The 22,621-nt window shown below is 41.0% G+C and overlaps 1 protein-coding gene across 3 annotated transcripts in view; it reads right to left on the bottom strand.

The window, feature by feature from the left end:
• Positions 1-22,621, bottom strand: part of LOC132833420 (WD repeat-containing protein 7) — a 673,682-nt gene that overhangs the window by 461,295 nt on the left and 189,766 nt on the right. The window lies entirely within an intron of this gene.

Raw genomic sequence — 22,621 nt, 5'->3', positions numbered from 1 at the left:
TAATAGTCACATGTTATTTAAAGCAATGCGTATATAGAAAATACCTGAATGCGCCAGCAAAATATTTTTTTCCAAAAGCAATCTAACCAGTAGTACTATTTACAGTAACGTAGTAACAATAAATAACACGTTTGACAAAATCTGGCTCAAATTAAGGGAAGATATAAATTTCAATAAAAATTAATTCCTCGAACCAACTGTACAATTGCTGATACAGAATGCAAGTTACTGAGTGTTGGATTTAACCAACAGAGCCCAAAAAGTGACTGCAAAATAAAATCATTTCAATTTTATTCAGGGATAACTATTACTTGTTATTTGCAGACTGTGGCCTACAATCACTGGCAATTTAAGATAAAGTATACTCAAATGCATCTGAGTATTTTAAGCAAGTTACTCTCATCAATCAATTCTAGATACATAAATGAGTCCAAATGCCATCATAAAATCATTTTTCTATGGAATATTCTATTAGCATCCCATTTCTTGCTGGAAAACTAAAATATACTGCTTCGCTCTTTAAAATTATTCTGAAATTTTAGGGGCAATTTATCCTGTTTAATGCATACGCATTTACATGTTAATAATATCAGCTTACACCATATATACTCTTGTAAATGTCCAAATTTTAAGACTATTTTAAAGATTCAATTTACAGGGCCAACTAACACACAGGCACAAGTTTTAAGGGGCTGAAATTCATGATGCAGATCGAAATATCATAGTATTAGCACAAGTCGATTTGATCGCACAACTAATCCCGGGTAAAGAAGAGAAACACAATTAATTACAATAAAGGTAATTACTGGATAAAAGCAAGAGACCAGGCCAAAAATTTAACATGTTAAAGATTCATTGAAATCCTGTAAACTCACACTGTTCAACATCAGCATGGCGCACTTAAAATGAAACATTTATTAAATTCTGCATAAGTGTCTTGGATTTTCCCGTCAAATTCTTCCATTTCTCTCCCATTTACTCTCATATGTTATGAACCTCAACAACATTCATAAATTTGTCAAAGAATTAAAGTTATACCAGCTTGTAGCTAATCTACCTCACTTTAATTCAGATATAATGGCACAATTAAAATGATGAACTTTTTAATGATATTAACTTTTAGGTGTATAATGAATAAAGTGCGATAGGTATCGATAGACTTAGTACCAGTCTGAATGAATTAATCAAAACGTGTTGGAGTAAACCAAGTGCGTTAAGTACAGTTATGAATGAATGAACGAACGAATGAATGGAGATACAATATAGCAAACAAAGAGCAATGAGTAGAGTTACTGGTATGAATGAATGAATGTGATTTTGTTTAAGTGGGTTAATGGGAACATGCAATTTCCTTTGTAAGAGGTTTATAATGCAGGGTCAACTTATACACAAGATATATGGAAAATACAAGATTTTTTGGCAAAACATAAGGGGTCACTTATCCATGAGTTTGACCTATACACAAGTATATACAGTACTTAGGATAAATGCTTAACTATTATAGAAAGTGCACCTATGCTTAAACAGGACAAAAGAGTTTCTCTAATCATTTCTCTAAATATAAAATGACATTATTGTCCTACAAAATCATAACATCATAGCTTAGAGTGACATTAAAGAGTCATAAAGACTTTAATGTGTTGGAGGATTTTTATTATCTTAATATAAACTCATGTAAAGACCATAAGTTGCAGGAGCAAACATAGGCCCCCATTCAGCACATCATATCTGCTCCACCATTCAATGTGATCATGGTTCATCTGATGACAAACCTTCCTGCCTTTTCCCCATAATCGATTCCCTTACTGATTAGAAATCTATCTCAGCCTTGAGTATATTTAATGACCAAGTCTATAGCCCTCTGTGATAAATAATTTAACAGATTCACAACACTCAGAGAAGAATTAAAGGGAAGAGAACGGGGAACTTCTTAAGCTGAGAGGTGACCTTATAGAGGTCTGTAAAATCATGAGGGGCATGGATAGGGTAAATAGGATCTTTTCCCTGGGGTGGGGCAGTTCAGAACTAGAGGGCATAGATTTAGGGCGAGGGGGAATAAATTTAAAAGGGCATTAAGAGGCAACTTTTTCACGCAGAGGATGGTGTATGTATGGAATGGGCTGCCAGGGGAAATGGTGGAGGCTGGTACAATTACTACATTTAACAAGCATCTAGATGGGTATATGAATCGGAAGGGATTAGAAGGATATGGGTCAAATGCTAGCAAATGGGACGAGATTAGGCTGGGATATCTGGTCGGCATGGACGATTTGGACCGAAGGTCTGTTTCCATGCTGTACATCTCCATGACTCTAAGTGTGTTCAGGATAATTTGTTTGATGATGATGATTGAGGTTAAATGAAATAAGCATTGTCAAATCTGGAATTGCTGGAAAATCTCAGCTGGTCTGGCAGCATCTGTGGGAAGAAAACTCGGTCAAGCGATGTTCTGATGAAGAGTCACTGAATTTGAAATATTAACTGTTTCTCCAGCAATTTCCGTTTTTGTTTCAGATTTTCAGCACCTGCTGTTCTTTGATTTATTATCACATCTGGTTGTGCAAATGAGCTGGGTTGAGTCAATTCAGCCACTCGGGAAATATTTAGGAAAGAGTGATTAGACTATCATAAAGTTTTGGTTAGCTGTGGAAAAGGGCAATGAGCAATTCACGGTAAAAATATTTACAGGGTACCCGCACAAGATCTAATTTCAGTGATTTAAGAACTGATCCATCTTGGGTAAACTGGAATCAAAGATTGCAATGAGTATACCTATAGGCCATCAATATAAGATTATCTCCAACAAATCCAATTAGGTATTCAAAAAAGAAATACTTACCCAATGTATGAAAAGCATGTCAAATTCAGTGACAGAAGTAAATAAAGAAAAAGAGAAATGTGTGGGGAAACTCCACAAGCAAAGAGTAGGAAAGGATGCTAGCTTGAGTCAAATGGATTCTTCCTGTGCTGTATATCTGACATGATCATATGCAATGGTCAGGCAAATGCTAATAAAACTATGGGTTATTTTTAAAGAAGCGACAGTTTAAGTAAGTTAAACTACACTCACATAATGTTGAAAGGCAAGATAACCAAAGCCAGAATTCTCTGGATAATTACAGAGATCAGAAAGGGTTTGTGCTTGACTAGCTGGAAGAAAGGACATCCTGAGTGAAACACTGCCAAACTAAGTGTGTACACCTGGGAATTTGAGAGTAGTCGGAATTCAGTGTAGAGGCAAAGAGGTACTTCTTGCATGTTTTTTGGCTTATAGTTTGCAATGACTTTATTCTACAGTAACAAAGACCAGGGAATAAGGGTCCTCGAATAATTTATATTATTTAATATTGAGTACCTACCAAAAGATTTAATTTAATGAGCTAAGTCATGGCAGCTGATGTGGCATGGTTTTCCTGCTCACTGTGGGAAGTCAGGAACACTTGCTGTTCCCAGGGCCATCATGGACGCAGGAAGTGTCTCCAAGCTGCAGCTCCTGCTGGCCTAATTTTCAGAGCTGGAGATACAGTGCCACATCTGCAAGGTGAAGAATGTCAAGGATAGCGTGGATAGAGAGGTGGTCACACCACAAGTTATGATTCAACAGGCAGGAAGGGAATAGGTGATCATCAGGAAGGGCAAGAGGACTAAGCAGGCAGTGCAGAAATCTCTAACGGTTATTCCACTGCAAAACAGTTATACTGCTCTGGATATTATTGGGGGAAATGGCTACTCAGGAGAACGCAGCAACAGCCAAATTATTTGCACTATGTTAGCTGCACAGAGGAGTCGTCAAAAGTGTGAGAATGCAAGAGTTGTAGGGGATTCCATCATAAGGAGAATAGACAGGCTGCAAGTGAGACTCCATGGTGGTATGTTGCTTCTTGGTACAAGGGCAAAGGATGTCTCAGTCACTGATAGCAAGCATGTAGGTGCAGAAGGTGGTAAGCAAATGTATTTTGGCGTTCAAAACAAGAGGATGTGAGCAGGGAAGTCTTGCTGCAATGATACAAAGTCTTGATCAGCCCACACTGAAAATATTGTGTGCAGTTGTGGTCTCCTTATCTGAGGAAGGAAAGTCGTACTTGAAAGGGAATGCAGTGAAGGTTTACCAAACTGATTCCTGATACAGGAGGAGAGGTTGAAACGATTAGGATTATATTAGCTGGAGTTTATAAATATGATGGTTAAGGGAATCCCATAGAAACCTTTAAAATTTAAACAGGATTGATGTAGAAAGGATTGAGATGAGGAGAAATGTCTTCATCCAGAGAGTGAGGAGCGTGTAGATTTTGAAACCACAGAAAACAGTTCAGGCCAAACCATTGCATGATTTCAAGTAATAATGTATTTGGTTATTGTACTTGGAGATAAAGGGATTATAGTAAATGGAAGAAACAATTACATACTATTGAGTTGCATAATCAGTCATGAACATAACGAATGCCCATTTCATGGGACACTGGCATCAGTTTTGGAACCGGGATGATCTGTACTGATGGGACAGTCTCCACCTGAACCTATCTGGAACCAGTGTTCTAGCGAAAAGGATAAATAGGGTGGTCACTAGGACTTTAAACTTGTGAGTCGGGGAAGGGAAGGGAAAGCAACAGGGAGTACGGAGCAGGTTAGCATATGCGCAGGGTTTAAGTTCAAGGCAGGCTAGGAATGAAGCAAAAAAGAATAACAACTTAGGACCTACTACTAGAGATGATGGAAATCATGAGGATAAGAACATTAGCATTAAGGCACTTTGTAACGAACACAACAAGAATTCAGATAAAGCACGATATCCTGCAACCACGTCTCTGTGATGCCTACCACATCATTATCATTCATGATGATTTGTGCTGTTAATTCATCTACTTCGTAACAAATACAACAAGCATTCAGATAAAGTAGATGAATTAACAGCACAAATCATCATGAATGATAATGATGTGGTAGGCATCACAGAGACGTAGTTGCAGGGGGTTCAGGACTGGCAGTTAAACATCCAAAGATTTACAACTAATTGAAAAGTCAGAGAGGTGGGCAGAGGGGGTGGGGTTGCATTATTAGTTAAGAATGAAATTAAATCTATGGCACTGAATGACATAGGATCAGATGATATGGAGTCTGTGTGGGTGGAGTTGACGAACCACAAAGGCAAAAAACCATAATGGGAGTTATATACAGATGTCCTAACAGTGGTCAGGACATGGGGTGCAACATGTACCAGGAAATAGAAAGGGAATGTCAGAAAGGCAAGGTCACAGTGATCATAGGGGACTTCAATATGCAAATTGACTGGGTGAATACTGCTGGTGGAGCCAAAGAAAGGGAATTCATGGAATGCTTACAGGATGGCTTTTTGCAACAGCTTTTGATGGAGTCCACAATGGAGCAGGCTATTGTGGACTTAGTGCTTGGTAATGAGCTAGACTTTATAAAAGATCTTAAAGTAAGGGAACACTTAGGAGGCATAATAATATGAGGAGAAAGTGAGGTCTGCAGATGCTGGAGTATCAGAGCTGAAAATGTGTTGCTGGAAAAGCGCAGCAGGTCAGGCAGCATCCAAGGAACAGGAAAGCATCCAAGGAACAGGATTCCTGATGAAGGGCTTATTCCCGAAACGTCGAATTTCCTGTTCCTTGGATGCTGCCTGACCTGCTGCGCTTTTCCAGCAACACATTTTCAGCAGTGATAATAATATGGTAGAGTTCAGTCTGAAGTTTGAAAGAGAGAAGGCAAAATTGGATGCAATGGTGTTACAGTTAAATAAAGGTAATTACAGGAGCATGAGAGAGGAACTGATGAAAATCGACTGGAAGCAGAGCCTAGTGGGAAATGCATGATGATTCCTGAAGGGCTCCTGCCTGAAACATCGATTTTCCAGCTCCTCGGATGCTGCCTGACCTGCTGTGCATTTCCAGCACCATTCTAATCTTGAGTCTAATCTCCAACATCTGCAGTCCTCACTTTCACCTAGTGGGGAAGACAGTAGAGTAACAATGGCACGATTTCTGGGTGTAATTGAGGACACAATACAGAGCTTCATCCCAAAGAAAAGAAAAATTATCCCGAAGGGGTGGGGTTGGGGGTGGGGTAGATTAGACAGCCATGGCTGACAAAGGAAGTCAGGAAATGTATCAAAGAGAAAGAGAGCCTATAAATTGGCCAAAAGCACTGGAAAATCAGAAGATTGGGAAGACTACAAAAACAGAGGATAACAAAGAGAGAAATAAGGAAGAAGAGGATCAAATATGAAGGTAAGCTAGCAGTAACATGTATTAAACTTTTACTATCATTTCTAATAAGAAACAAATGAGAAGCAAAAGTAGAAATTGGGCCGCTCCAAATTGATGCAGGACGACTAGTGATGGGAGATCAGGAAATAGCTGAAGAACTTAATAAGTACTTTGTGACAGCGTTCACAGTGGAAGACATGAGTAATATCCCAACAATTAAGGAGAGTCGGGGGCAGAGTTGAGTATGGTAGCCATTACAAAAGAGAAAGTGTTAGAAAAGATGAAAAGTCAAAAAATTGATAAATCTCCTGGCCCTGATGGGCTACATCCTAGAGTTCTGAGGGAGGTGGCCAAAGATACAGAGGAGACATTGGTTGTAATCTTTCAAAAATCACTGGAGTCAGGGAAAGTCCCAGATGACTAGAAAATCGCTGTTGTAACCCCTTTGTTCAAGAAAGGATCAAGACAAAAGAATGGAAAATTATAGATCTTTTAGCATAACCTTGGTTGTAGGTAAAATTTCTAGAATCCATTGTTAAGAATAAGATTTCTAAATGCTTAGAAGTGTACGGTCAGATTAGAACAAGTCTGCATGGATTTAGAAGGAGAGGCCATGCCTGACAAACCTGTTAGAATTCTTTGAAGAGATATCAATAGGTTAGACTAGGGAAACCCAGTGGATGTCATCTATCTAGACTTCGAAAAGGCCTTTGATAAGGTGCCTCACAGGAGGCTGCTGAGTAAGGTGAGGTCCCGTGGTGTTTGAGGTGAGCTACTGGCATGGATTGAGGATTGGCTGTCTGACCGAAGGCAGAGAGTTGGGATAAAAGATTCTTTTCAGAATGGCAGCCAGTGACGTGTGGTGTCCTGGAGGATTCAGTGTTGGGGACGCAGCTGTTCACTTTATATATTAGTGATCTGGATGAAGAGACTGGGGGCATTCTGGTGAAGTTCGCCGATGATATGAAGTTAGGTGGACAGGCAGGTAGTTCTGAGGAGATGGGGAGGCTGCAGAAAGATTTAGACAGTTTAGGAGAGTGGTCCAGGATATGGCTGATGAAATTCAATGTGAGCAAATGAGAGGTCTTGCACTTTGGAAAAAAAGAATACAGGCATGGACTATTTTCTAAATGGTGAGAAAATTCATAAAGCCAAAGTACAAAGGGATCTGGGACTGCTTCACCATTCCTGACGAAGGGCTTTTGCCCGAAACATCGATTTTCCTGCTCCTTGGATGCTGCCTGACTTGCTGTGCTTTTCCAGCACCACTCTAATCTAGACTCTGGTTTCCAGCATCTGCAGTCCTTGTTTTTACCTGTTTTTATCTCTGGGACTGCTAGTCTAGGATTCTCTAAAGGTTGACTTGCAGGTTGAGTCCATGGTTAAGAAAGCAAATGTAATGTTGTAATTTATCTCAAGAGGGTTGGAATGTAAAAGCAGTAATGTGCTACTGAGACTTTATAAAGCTCTGGTTAGGTCCCATTTAGAATAGTGTGTCCAATTTTGAGCCCCACACCTCAAGAAGAACATTATGCCACTGTAGCGAATCCAGCGGAGATTCACACGGATGATCCCTGGAATGGTAGGCCTAAGAATTGGCCATGCTAAATTGCCCGTAGTGTTAGGGGGAACGGGTCTGGGTGGGTGCGCTTCGGTGGGTCGGTGTGGACTTGTTGGGCCAAAGGGCCTGTTTCCACACTAAGTCATCTAATAACAGCTAATCTAATATCACAAGATGAAAGGCTGAGTATCCTGGGATTGTATTCATTAGAGTTAGAAGGTTGAGGGGAGATCTAATAGAAACTTACAAGATAATGCATGGCTTAGAAAGGGTGGGCGCTGGAAATTTGTTTCTATTAGGCAGGAAGACTAGAACCTGTGGGCACTGTCTTAGAATTAGAGGGGGTCAATTTAGAATAGAAACGAGGAGACATTTCTTCAAACAGAGAATGGTGGGCCTGTGGAATTCATTGTCATGGACTGCAGTGGAACCGGGACGTTAAATGTCTTTAAGGCAGAGATTGATAAATTCTTGATCTTGCAAGGAATTAAGGGCTATGGGAAGAGTGTGGGTATGTGGAGTTGAAATGCCCATCAGCCATGATTGAATGGCAAAGTGGATTCAATGGGCCAAATGGCCTTACGTCCACTCCTATGTCTCATGGTCTTACGGAATGGCGGAACAGGCTTGAAGGGGCAAATGGTCAATTGCTGCTCCCATTTTCTACATTTCAATATTTCCTCTTCCTGAACAATGTCATTTTTATACTTTTTGAACAACAGGGGCTTTCGCTCAGTAAAAGGCCTTACTTCTAAATTTTTTCCAGTCCTGGAACCCAGCTTTGTGTTTTGGAGCTGTCTTTCAGTCCATTCCATCATTTGACTCCTGAATCCAAATACTCTGACTTCAGTTATGAGTCGTGAATGGGATTTTAGCAAGAGCCTTGTGAAAATCCATTGCATTGCCCTTTTCTATTCCAACAAGATTGTGTTTAACCAGCATTAATGAATTCTTTATTGCTTTAAACTTTAATACAAATTATCTGTATTAATGAATAGAAGCGTGCGATAATATTTGTCCTATACTTCCTATTAACATAGCTAGCCTGCGCCAGTTAAGTCTTAACTTACTTAGAAAATGGGGAGGTGTAAAGAAAAATCCCAATAGTTACATGGAAATCAACCATGTTTAACAGTTCGTCAAAGTACTTTGGCACGTTGGAAGCTAAGTTTGATTGTGCTCTTAACTTCCCTTACATATGGAGGCTTGCAAAGTTTGTACAAAACTACCCTGTTCAGGGCCAATCAAACTGCCATCCAATCAGTCCCAAATTCTCAATTTGGGCAGACAGGTCAGAGTGGTATGCAGCTCCAATACTTCAGAAATAGCTCTGCTTTCATGCTAACTTTTTGAAAAGCTTAGATATTAGGAGCATCAACATCCCAGAGACTACCAGCTTCTTAACTAGAAGCTGAAAGAGACTAGCCACATAAATGCTGTTGCTCCAAGAATAGGTCAGTGACTTGTAATTCTGCAGTGAGTAACTCAGCTTCCGTCCCAGATTCTGCCTGGTGTCTACAAGGCAGAAGGTGGGAGTGAGATGGAATACACTCCACTTGTCTGAATGAATGCAGCTTTAAAAACATTCAAGAGACTGGATACCATCCAGGTCAAAGCACCATTTCCATTAAAAAAAACTCCCTCCAACAGTGAGTTCAGTAGCAGCAATGTGTATTGTCTACAAGGTGAAAGTGAAGACTGCAGATGGTGAAGATTAGAGTTGAGAGTGTGGTGCTGGAAAAACACAGCAGGTCAGGTAGTATCTGAGAAGCAGGAGAACCAATGTTTCAGGCAAAAGCCCTTCATCAGGAATGAGTCTGGGAGCAGAGGAGGTAGAGAGATAAATGGGAAGGGGTGGGACTGGAGGAAAGGCAGCTGAGAATGCAATAGATGGATTGAGGTGGGGGTAAAAGTGACAGGTCAGGGAGAGGGTGGAGCAGACAGGTAGGACCGGTCATGAGGCTGGAATTGAGATAAGGTGGAGAGAGGGAATTGAGGAAACTGGTGAAATCCACATTGATGCCATGATTTTGGAGTGTCCAGAGATGGAAGCCGAGGTGTTCTTCTCCAAGCGTGGGGTAGTTAGGGAGTGCCAGTGGAGGAGGCCCAGACCTGCATGTCCTTGGTGGAATGGGAGGGGGAGTTGAAATGTTCAGTCATGGGGCGGTGGGGACTGGTTGGTGCAGGTACCCTGGAAATGTTCTCTGAAGCACTCTGGGAGTAGGCGGCCCATCTCTCCAACATAGAGGAGACCACATCGGGAGCAACGGATATAGTAAATGACATGTTTGGAAGTGCATGTGAAACCTGCTGATGGATGTGGAAGGCTCCTTTGGGGCCTTGGATGGAGGTAAGAGGGGAGGGGTGGGCGCAGGCTTTGCAATTCCTGCGATAGCAGGGGAAAGTGCCAGGAGGGGAGGGTGGGTTGGTGGGGGGCTTGGACCTGACTAGGGAGTCACAGAGGGAACGGTTGTTACGGAAAGCAGATAAGGGTGGGGAGGGAAATATATCTCTAGTGGTGGGATGGGTTTGTAGGTGGTGGAAATGGCAGAGGATGATGCGATGTATACAAAGATTGATGGGGTGTAAGGTGAGGACCAGGGCGGTTCTGTCCTTGTTGGGTTTGAACGGGTGAGGTTCGAAGGCAGAGGAGCGAGGTCGATGAGATGTGCTGGAGGGCATCAACCACCACGTGGGAGAGGAAATTGCAATCTTTAAAGAAGGAGGCCATTTGGTGTGCTCTGTGGTGGAACGGGTCCTCCTGGGAGCAGATGCGGCAGAGGCGGAGGCATTGAGAATAATGGATCGCATTTTGTACAAGAGGCAGGGTGGGAGGAGTTGTAGGCTTAAGTGAGGACTGCAGAGGCTGGAATTCACAGTCTAGATTAGCGTGGTGCTGGAAAAGCACAGCAGGTCAGGCAGCAACTGAGAAGCAGGAAAAATGACATTTCGGGCAAAAGCCCTTCATTCCTGATGAAGAGTCTTTGCCTGAAACGTCGATTTTCCTGGGAGGAGGTGCAGTCGAGACAGCTGTGGGAGTCAGTTGGTTTGTAGAAGATGTTGAGTGGGTCACCGTTGGTGGAGATGGAGAGGTCCAGGAAGGAGGTGTCGGAGATGCTCCGGGTGAATTTAAGGACAGTGTGGAATGTGTTGGTGAAGTTGATCAACTGTACAGCCTCCTTGTGGGAGCATGAAGTGGCGCCGAAGCAGTCATCAATGTAACAGAGGAAAAGGCGCAGCCAGTGTAACTAAGGAAGATGGGCTGTTCCACATAGCTGACAAAGAGATCGGCATAGCTGGGGCCCATGGCTACCCCCTTCGTATAGAGTATGTGGGAGGATTCAAAGGAGAAACTACTGAGGATGAGGACCAGTTCAGTCAAACTAAATCAGAGTGTCAGTGGAAGGGTACTGGTGGGAATGTCAGGAGAGGAAGAAATGGAGGGCTTGGAGGCCCTGGTCATGGCTGATAGAGGTGTTTGGGACTGGATGTCCATGGTGAAGACGAGATGTTGGGGGCCAGGGAAATGAACGTCTTGGAGGAGGTGGAGGGCATGGTTGGGGGGGGGGAGTTTCTGACCAGGGTGGATAAGACAGTACCAAGGTATGTGGAGAATAGTTTGGTGGGGTAGGAGCAGGCCAAGATGATGGGTCGGCCTGGGTAGTCAGACTTGTGGATCTTGAGTAGGAGGTAGAACTGGATGGTGCAGGGCTCCCAAACTATGAGATTGGAAGCTGTGGGTGGAGATCCCTTGAGGTGATGAGGTTGTGTACAGTCTGGGAGATGAAAGTTTGATGATGGGAGGTGAGGTCATGGTCGAGGAGACAGTAGGAGGCATCTTCGAGTTGGCGCTTGGCGTCAGCGGTGTAGAGGTCAGCATCGGAAGCTGACCTTACAGAGCTTTATGAAATCATGAAGTACATGGATAGGGCAAATAGACAAGGTCTTTTCCCTGGGGTGGGAGAGTCCAGAACGAGAGGGCATAGGTTTAGGAGGAGTGGGGAAAAATGTACTAGGGACCTAAGTGGGTGGTGCATGTACGGAATGAGCTGCCACAGGAAGTGATGGAGGCTAGTACAATTACAACATTTAAAAGGCATCGGATGGATATATGAATAGGAAGGGTTTAGAGGGATACGGGCTAAGTGCTGGCAAATGGGACGAGATTAATTTAGGATATCTGATCGGCATAGACAATTGGACCGAAGGATCTGTCCCGCTTTATATGTCTCTATGACTCCAAGTCTAAAGGACAGAACTCCACTGTTGTAGGTGTTAGAAGGGCATGCAGAGTTTTATAAATTTAAATTGAGCGAAATCAGAGCTTCCCAAACTGTCTTCAGTGACCCCAGTGTTAATAACCGTGAGGCTCTTTATATCCTTGGTTGTCTTTATTAAAAGGTTCAATATGGCATAAATAATCAACATTTGAGGGCCTGATTTCTACTTCAAAAAAGCTATTAAAAAGATAGGAGTTTAAAAATCCCTTAAACTTGCCCATACTTCCAGACTCCCATTTCCAGCTGAAGGACCATGGCACATTATAAGCCTTGAAATGGGGGTCACATTGGAATACATTTTAGGAATGACTGAGCCAGATGATCCAGTAAAGTGGTTTAGGGTATCATGTTCTTTCTATTTAAATTATTTTCCGTGTCAGAAGTGTGATCCTTTCAAACCTTTTCAGAATTTTGAAGACAAATTTGATTCAGTCCCGATCTGCAATGACCGACTGAGTATATATTTTCAATTCATTATTCGCAAATTTCACGTTTGTGAAAGGTGAGATATGTTATGGTTTGGCGAAGGTATTACTATTAGCATATTTCTTATGTAATCAATTAATACATTATCAGTTTCCTCTTGCATAGCTATATGTTAATATTGTCGTTTGCTTCTAACAATTAACTAGTTAACAGTTCTTTTCAGGCAATTCCATTCAGGATATCCCCAAGTTTTCGAATTTTCATCAGATTAAAAACTATTATTTCATGTTACCATGTCTATTTTGAATGGATAGCTTGCAGCAGCTCATTATTCTCAGACAGTTTAAGCTTCAAGGGAGTCATGTGGAATTATCTGTGATCATAATGTAGCCTTATTCACAATTCAGATAAGTTTGTCAGCGTGATAGCTTGGACACAGTTAAAACACAGTCTGGAAGGAACAGGAAAATTGACTTGACAGTTGTGGTCCAAAATATACAATTTTTTTTTTGTCTGGCTATACTTGTATTAAAGGCTTGTCATATCTAGTAATGTCTACATAAGACTACTAGATTTGTCACAGTTCCAAAATCTTTATTGTTCATTTTGCATGGCCACAATCTACTGTTACAGTGTCAGTGGAATAGCAGTGTGACATACTGGAAAACTCCAGTATACTGCAAGTAGTTAGCATCTTAATGGTCCAATTTATCACCTTCCTTCACCCCACCTCAAATGAAAATTTTGAACTTAACTGCTAAAAGCTCCTCCAAGGAAACGGAACTATGATATCAAACATTTATGCCTCTTCGACAACATAATTACTGCTCTAGCACTTTTATACACTCTTGAGCAAGATGCAAATAAAAAGCTGAACAGTGTGATGTGAAACCGATATCTGAGAAACGACCAAATCAGACAACATCAAACAAAACAGAATCTAATGATTTTTCTGTGACAATAGCATCATCATCACAAAATATCCTGCTATAAACATCCTGAGGTACTCTACTTTGGAGAAACCAAACACAGACTGGGTGACCACTTTGCAGAGCACCTCCAGTCTCTGCGTAAGCAGCACCCTGACCTTTTCGCAGCTGGACATTTTAAAATCGCAGCGAAAGTGAGGACTGCAGATGCTGGAAATTAAGAGTGGAAAGTGTGGAGCTAGAAAAGCAGCAGGTCAGGCAGCCTCTGAGGAGAAGGAAAGTCGATGTTTCGGGCAAAAGACCTTCATCAGGAATTCCAGCACAAACACTCTCGATTTTAACATCGTGCCCTGCTCACAAGTCTGCCCTCGGCATGCTACAGTGTTCCAGTGAAACACAGTGCAAACTGTAGGAACAACATGTCATCTTCAGACTAGGCACTTCACAGCCTTCTGGAATTAATACTGAATTGTGAACCATTTCTTTCCTTTCTTTTAACTTATTATCACTTCCTTCCCTCCCCCATCCCACTTACAGTCCTTTCAAGTCTGGCAGGAGACACACCACTGTTCTGCCATTCTCACATTCTGATCACTTAATGTAAACTACCAACATCTTATCTCCACCAGCACCCTACACACATTAACCCCACCACCACTGTTAGCATAAATGCTGCCCCTCCACACTTCACTTCAGCTCTGATGAAGAGTCATCTAAACTCAAAACATTAGCTTGCTCTCTCTCCATGGATGCTGTCTGACCTGCTGTGATCTTAAGCATTTGTTGATTTCGGTACAGATTCGCGCATCTGCAGTAATTTGTTCCTCCACCATAAGGATTACCATGGCAAGAAACTGAAGTGAACCAGCCACGAGAAATACTGTAATTTCAAGAGCAGGCCAGAAACTTCAAATTCTCACCTTCGATCCCCACACCTGTCCACCATCTCTGAAGCAAAGTCAGGATGTGATGGAATACTCTCCACTTGCATGGATGGGTACAATTCCAACAACACTCAAGCAGTCAAGAGTGTGGTGCTGGAAATGCACAGCAGGCCGGGCAACATCCGAGGAACAGGAGAATCAATGTTTTGGGTGTAAGCCCTTCATCAGGAATGAGGCTTGTGGGCCAAGTGGCTGATAGATAAACGGAAGGGGGAGTGGGGCTGGGGGAAGGAAGCTGGGAATGTGATATCCCATTCCTAGCTACCTTCCCCCCAGCACCAAACCCCCCCCTCCCATTTATCTCTCAGCCACCCGGCCCACAAGCCTCATTCCTGATGAAGGACTTACGCCCAAAATGTCGATTCTCCTGTTCCTCGGATGCTGCCTGACCTGCTGTCCTTTTCCAGCACCACACTCTTAATTCTGATCTACAGTCAACACTAAAGCAATCCAACGCGTTACACAGATACAGTTGTCTATTAAACTGGCATCCCAACCTGCTCATTCAACTTTCATTTATTTCACAGGGGCATCAGTAACATCCACAAGATGCATGCAGCAACTCACCAAGGCTCCACCAACAGTAATTTCCAAACCTTGGACCTCTCCCACCTACAGAGACGACTTCATCCACAAATTTCCCTCCATGCATGATCCTTACGTGGAGCTACATTGTCATTCTTTCTCTATCACCTTCAAATAACACTGTGAGTCTGCCCAAACCAAAGGACTGCAGCAGTTAAAGGAGGCAGCTCAGCACCACCTTCTCAACAACAATTAGGAATGGACAAAAAATGCTGGCTCAGCCAGCAATACATACAGCTGATGAAAGAATTAAAAAAAACCTTAAGAGTGAATAATTACTTTGGGTTAGCTCCAGGAGAGAGTTTAATGTTTACTTAAGACACACTGAAATGCATCACTGTAAAGTGAGACTTCTAAATGTGTTAAAGGGAAAATATTCCCTGTAACTTGAAGTACAACTTTCCTACATAAAATAGTCTTTAGTAAAGGTATCTTTTGGTTTAGTTCCGTACTAAAATTATTGCATGATCTATGGTATAGAAGTTGGCACACCACTTGCTTTAATGGTTAAGAAAACTGAAAGAATACTCTTCCACACGCTTGTAGCACATAATCTGTTGTAACTATCATGATTTGCCAATAACATTGCTGGCATTTACACAACTTGTATCTTAGGATAGGTTTCTTTACACTTTTAGAGTGGTGCTGGAAAAGCATAGGAGGTCAGGCAGCATCCAGGGAGCGGGAAAATCAACATTTTTTTTAGATTAGATTAAATTACTTACAGTGTGGAAACAGGCCCTTCGGGCCAACAAGTCCACACCGACCCACCGAAGGACATGCACCCAGACCCATTCCCCTACATTTATCCCTGCACCTAACACTATGGGCAATTTATTAGCATGGCCAATTCACCTACCCTGCACATTTTTGGACTGTGGGAGGAAATCGGAGCACCTGGAGGGAACTCACGCAGACACAGGGAGAATGTGCAAACTCCACACAGTCAGTTACTGAGGCGGGAATTGAACTCGGGACTCTGGCGCTGTGAGGCAGCAGTGCTAACCATTGTGCCACCATGCTGCCCACAGGACTGATGTAGGGCTCCTGCCGAAACATCAATTTTGTTTCTCAAATGCTGCCTGACCTGCTATGCTTTTCCAGCCCTACACTCTTGACTCTGATCTCCAGCATCTGCAGTCCTCTCTTTTGCCTTCTTTACACTTTTGACATTTGAGTTCACTATGATTTGTTTTATTTGGTTAAATTGCACACTGTTACACAGTTCTCTCCTGTTTGCTTCCTTTCGTTCAAGAGTTTTAGAAGTACAGAGGAAGGCTATTTCTACACCCTAACATTCAAAATTATTTTTGGAGAATAATATTAGTTTAAATACTTACTATGAATTTTCCTTTCCGCATTTTTCTTTTCTGATTTCAGTGCTATACTATAGATTGAACACTCAGATTAAATTTAGTGCCGGCCATTCTGGTTGTATATATAATTTATATATAGTTCATTAAACAGAGGACAACCAAACTAAAGTTGTGAGGAATCTGGGGCACGGAATGGTTACAGCAGAGGAGGGCATTTGACACATCAATTCCACATCTGCTTTCTGCAAAAGTGTTTCAGCTATCCCATTCTCATAATCCTGCACAATTTCTTTCATAATTTCAGGGGTTTAACCAATTCTTTTTGAATGATTTCAAAATTGAATGGTCTCCATCACACGTGTAACCAGTGCATTATAGATCCTGAACACTGGCTGAGCTAAAGGCACGTTTTCTCATTTTATCTTTGGTTGTTTTGTGCATCAAGCTAAATCCACATTCTTTGGCTTTTGACCCTTTGCCAAAGGAAATGTTTTTTCCCTGTCTTGATTGCTCCTCATTTTGAACACACACTGGTACAGTGCAGGTGGAGTCTACTTGGTCCATTGTGTCTGTACTGGCTCTTCAAGGTTTTGCCCTCTTGAATACCTCAATTGAACCTGCATCAGCCACATTTCCAGACCCTAAAACCCTGCTGCGTGAAAGGTTTTCCTTACCTCACATTTGCTTTTTTTTTTCACAAAACACTTCAAAATGTGCCCTCTTGTTCTTGATCCATTTACCAGTGGGAACAGTTCCTTCTCATCCACTCTGTCCAGATCGTTCACAATTTTGAAAACTTCAATCAAGTCTTCTCTTAGCCTTCTCCTTGTCAAAGAAAGCAGTTTCAACTTTTCAAACCTTTCCTCATAACTAGTGTCTTATCCCTGAAACTATATTCACCAACCTCTTTGACACTTTCTTGAATACATTGACATTTTTCATAAAATCAGGTGTGCTATATTGAATATCCTAGCTGAATTCTAACCAGCTCTTATATACGTTAATCATAACCTCACTGTTCATCTACACTATGTCTGCTTTTATGTAGTCTAGAGTCATGTATTTTTTTTTAAAAGAACCTCTCCCTACCTGCTTTGCTACCTTTAATATTTATGTACATATACCAGGTTTCTCTGTTCCTGCATACCCAAGAATAGTATCCTTTGCACCAAGGCGCATCATTTCACATTTCTCTGGATTGAACTTCACCTGCCACCTATCTGCCGAACTTGTCAACGTCGTTTTGATGTTCTATTCTGTCCTCATGATTTATAATGGTTAAAAGCTTTGCAACATTCACAGATGTTGCAACTACCTAGCTTATTTAATCTACCAGGAAATGCCAATGCCCAACGCTGCCCGCTGGGGAACTTCACTATCAGCTTTACTCCAACTTGGGAAATACTCCTTAACCATAACCTTTTTGTTTCCTATCCCTCAGCAAGTTTTGCATCCAATGTGACCCTTTCATTTCATGATCTATAACGTTCCTCTCAATTCTGTATTGAAAACCTTTTAGATGTCCATGAATACCAACCACATCAACAGCCTTCCCCTTATTAACTTCAAATAACTCCATACGTTAGTCTGGCATGATTTTCCCTGAAATCTATGCTGGGTCTTCGAAACCAATCCATATTTTTCTTTGTAATTATTAATTTTATCTTGAATAATTGTTTCAAGTCACGTATCTCAAACAGAAATTTGACTGATTTGCAATTGCTAGGTTGACCTTTGCATTCAGATACTGAAGATACTTGTTCAGTCTTGATATATTTTCAAAGATAAAGCAAGTATCGTATAAATATTGAAAACTGCACAGTACATAGCAATGTGTTCATCTATCTTCCTTAGTTTTTTTTTACTCTACACCTCTATTTGTTTGGCCTTGCAATCTGAATACCCTTTTAACCAACTTCGCAATCTGTCCTGTCACCTTCAATGATTTGTGTCCATAGACACTCAGGTTTCTGATCTTATACCTCTTTCTTTTATATTTTATAACAAACCAAATAGTTTCATTCTCCTTTGCATTAAATTTCATTTGTTACATGACCTCCCCTTCCACCAACTAATCTGTCATCATCCTCACAGTTCACTTCCAGGTTGAAACTTACAAATTTTCAATCAGTGTCCTGTTCAGCCAAATCTAATTCATTAATATGTAATTAAAAACAAGTACTGGTCCTGTGTAAAACTCAACTTCAAGATTGTGTCTAACTTAGAAAGGATGTGAAGATGTTAAAGAAATAGAATCACAGAGACATGCAGTACAGAAACAAATCCTTCGGTCTGACTCATCAATGCCAACCAGATATCCTAACCTAATCTAGTCCAATTTGCCAGCACTTGGCCCATATACCTCTAAATCCTTCATATTCACATACCCATTCAGATGCCTTCTAAATGCTGTAATTGTACCAGCCTCCACCATTTCCTCTGGCAGCTCATTCCATAAACGCACCACCCTCGGTGTGAAAACGTTGCCCCTTAAGTCTTTTTTATATCTTTCCCCTCTCTCCCTAAACTTATGCCCTCTTGTTCTGGACTTCCCCATCCCAGGTAAAAAGCTTTGTCTGTTTATCCTATCCATGTTCCTCATGATTTTACAAACTACTGTAAGGTCACCCCTCAGTGTCTGATGCTCCAGGCAAAACGTCCGCAGTCTATTCAGCCTCTCCCTGTAGCTCAAATCCTCCAACCCTGGCAACAACTTTGTAAGTTTCTTCTGAACCCTTTTAAGTTTTGCAACATCCTTCCGAGAGGAAGGAGACCAGAATTGCACGCAATACTCCAACAGTGACCTAACCAATGTCCTATACGGCCGCAACATGACCTCCCAACTCCTGTATTCAATACTCTGACCAAAAAAAGGAAAGCAGACCAAACGCCTTCTTTACTATCCTATCTACCTGCGACTCTACTTTCATGGAACTATGAACCTGCACTCCAAGGTCTCTGTTCAGCAACACTCCCTAGAACCTTACCATTAAACGTATAAGTCCTCATAGACTTATACACAGAAGAAAAGACGTATGATAATTTTTACAGGGACAGTGAACCACAGTAGCAATGATAAACTTAAGAACTGGGGGCTGTTCTCTTTCAAGGAAAGTTGATTGAGGAGGGAAAGTTGATTGAGATGGGAAAGGGGTACTTACCCTTCAAGGCAAGAGTCATGACAGAGTTAAATGAATACTGTGCATTAGTCTTCCTCTATGAGGCAAATGTTGCCTCAGCTATCGAGACAGATAAGTCACTAAAAGGTTTAAACTTGGTAAGGTGCTGGTTTGGTTAAGCTCTTTGTAGTTTAAGTGTGATGAAGCACCAACATTAGATGAGATATATCCAAGGATCCTGAAGGAAGGGACAGTGGAAACTAAAGAACAATTGGCTCAAAGGGCATAATAATCTATACCTGTTTGTAAGATCATTTGTTTCATCAATGACCTATTCTATATCATAAGGTCAGAAGTCAGGATGCTTGCTGATGATTACACACTGCTCACCAGTACTCACAACAACTCAGATGCTGAAGCAGTTGTTGTCCATAAGTAGCAATACCAGGACAATTTCCAGCCTTGGGCTGTGGAGTCACAAGCTAAATGAATATCACACAAGTGCCATGAAAGAACTACCTCCAACAAGAGAGAATCTAAGCATCTCACCTTTTTTAGGATTACTGTTGACTAGAAATTGAACTGGACTGGCCATATTAATACTGTGGCTACAAGAACATGTCAGAACCTAGGAACTCTGCGGTGAGTAACTCATCACTGCTCTCCCCAGTGCCTGTCCACCATTTACAAAGCACTGAGTGATGTGACGGAATATTCTCCACTTTTCTAGATGTGTGCAGCTCCAACACCACTCAGGAGGCTTCACACTCCCTGGAACAAAGCAACCCGTTTGGCTAATACTCCAGCCACTACATTCAGTATTCATTCCCTTCACCACATGTCAGAAATGTGTGCTATCTACAAGATATACTACAGTAGCTCATCAAGATTCCTCCAACAGCACCTTTCAAACCCATAACCTTGATTACCTAGATGGACAAGGGGATAAGACGCACTGGAATATTTCAAGTTCCCTTCCAAACCACGCAATATTCTGACTTGTCACTGGGTCAAAATCCTGGATCTCCCTTCCCAGCAATATGATGTCCCCACACGCCATGTGCTACAGCAGTGATGATCTGCCTTCCCCAGTTTCTCCAGGGCAAGTACTGGATGGACAATAAATGCTGATTTCAGAGACACCCAAATGCCATAAATAATAATGATAATTTTAAACTATCAGAAATAAAGTAATTTTGTTTGGAATGCAACATAAGCACAGCATTAAGCAGCTGAACAGAATACAAGCTTGCACTGAAACAGAGATGGAGCAATAGCAGTTTATCTCACAGATGAAAGTTACAATGTTTGGAGTTGAAATACATGATGGTGACTTAAGTTTGATAAGACAGGTAATTCCATACAACATATAGAACCTTTTTTGCATTATAAAGACCAAGGCAATTGTCATGCTTTCCTTGCCAAAGATAACACAATAGGTTCAATAGCTTAGTTCTGAGCCACACAAAGTAAATTTTTTTAAAAAAAATCATGTGCTGACTGTACAACATGACTAGGTTTTAAACATTGGATTTTATAATCAGACAAAAGTGCACTTGAGACTGATTTGAAACACAGAAAGAAGAATGGGAAGAAGTTGTCTCGTGACTTGTTAAGGATTTTGTAAGAATACTAAAGCAAATAATATCTTTTTCATATGTGTTATTTGTGTTGCTTTCATCCTCTTTTTAAAATTGTGATGTTTTAATTATTTGCGGCATTAAAGATGTATGCTGAATGCAAGATATTTATAAGATCATAAAACAGCCATAGGAACAGCAGTAGGCCATTCAGCTATTTTGAGCCTACCCTACCATTTAATGAGATTATGGCTGTTCTGATAATCCTCACCACCACATTTCTGCCAGATTCCCTTACTGATTAGAAATCAGTACCTTGAATATGTTTAATGATGCAACCTCAACAGCCTTCTGCAGTAAAGAGTTCCAAAGATTAATTTCCTCACAACCACCTGAAGGAGCCACACTCCAAAAGCTAGTGCTTCCAATTAAACCTGTTGGACTATAACCTGATGTTGTGTGATTTTTAACTCAAAAAAAAATCTTGCTCATCACTATGTTAAATGGCTAATCCCTGATTTTGACATTATGTCCTCTCATCCTACAAGGTCTCCAACAAGAGGAAACAATCTCCCATTAATATTCTGTCAACCCTTCTAAACATCTTGCACATTTTAATTAAGTTATGTTTCAGTCTTCTAATCTTTAATGAGTAGAAGCCCAATCCAGACAAGCTATCCTCATAAAAAAAATCTCTTCATAACCAGAATGAGACTAGTGTACTTTCTGTGGACTACCTTCAATGCCAATGTATCTCTCCTTCAATAAGAGACCAAACTGTACAGAGTATTTCAGGTATGGTCTGGCTAATGATTTGTATAGCTTTAGCAAAGTCTCTCAATATTTATACTTCATTCCTTTTGAAATACATTTAATCGTAACATTTGCCTTCTCCATTACCACTCAACTTCAGTGCTAACTTTTTATGCTTCATACACAAGGATCCTCAAATTTCTGTTTCCAGATTTCTGTAAACCCATATAAATAATATTCAGCTTTTTCTATTCTTCTTGCCAAAGTGCATAACCTCACATTTTCCGACATGATATTCCATCTACCACATTTTCACCCACTCAGTCAACCTGTACAAATCCCTCTGTAGACTCTTTCATTACCCTCAGCACATGCTCTCTCACTTATTTGTGTCATCTGTAAATGTGACATTAATTTTCCTCATCCAAGTCACAAATATAGATTGTAAATAATTGTGAACCCATCACTGGTCCCTGTGGTACTCGACTTGTGGAACATTATCAGCCTGAAAATTCCCCTTTACTTGAACTCGCCTTCTATTCATTAGCCAATCCTCTATTCATGCTAAAATGCTATCCCAATACTATGGACTTTTATCTTATTGAATGCCTTTTGAAAATCCAAACATATTACATTATCCTGCTTGTTACTCCTCAGAGAACTGTAATAAATTTCTCAGGCATGATTTCTCCTTCATGAAGCCATGTTGACTCTATTTGATTATGTCATGTTTTTCTAAAAGCTTTCTTACTACACCATGTCAGATGTCAGACCTTCAGATTCAAAAGAAACACAATTTGCAAGTTGGTCAATAAATAAACTTCACAAATGCCCACCTTATTGAACTTCATCTGCCCCAGATTTGAACGTAAAGTAGTTTGAGCGCTGGATATGCCAATAA

The sequence above is a fragment of the Hemiscyllium ocellatum genome, chromosome 1 (genome assembly GCF_020745735.1).
Source record: "Hemiscyllium ocellatum isolate sHemOce1 chromosome 1, sHemOce1.pat.X.cur, whole genome shotgun sequence".
NCBI classification, from domain to species: Eukaryota; Metazoa; Chordata; class Chondrichthyes; order Orectolobiformes; family Hemiscylliidae; genus Hemiscyllium; species Hemiscyllium ocellatum.
The sequence above is the reverse complement of the archived record's forward strand: the minus strand, read 5'-3'. Positions and strand labels throughout refer to the sequence as shown.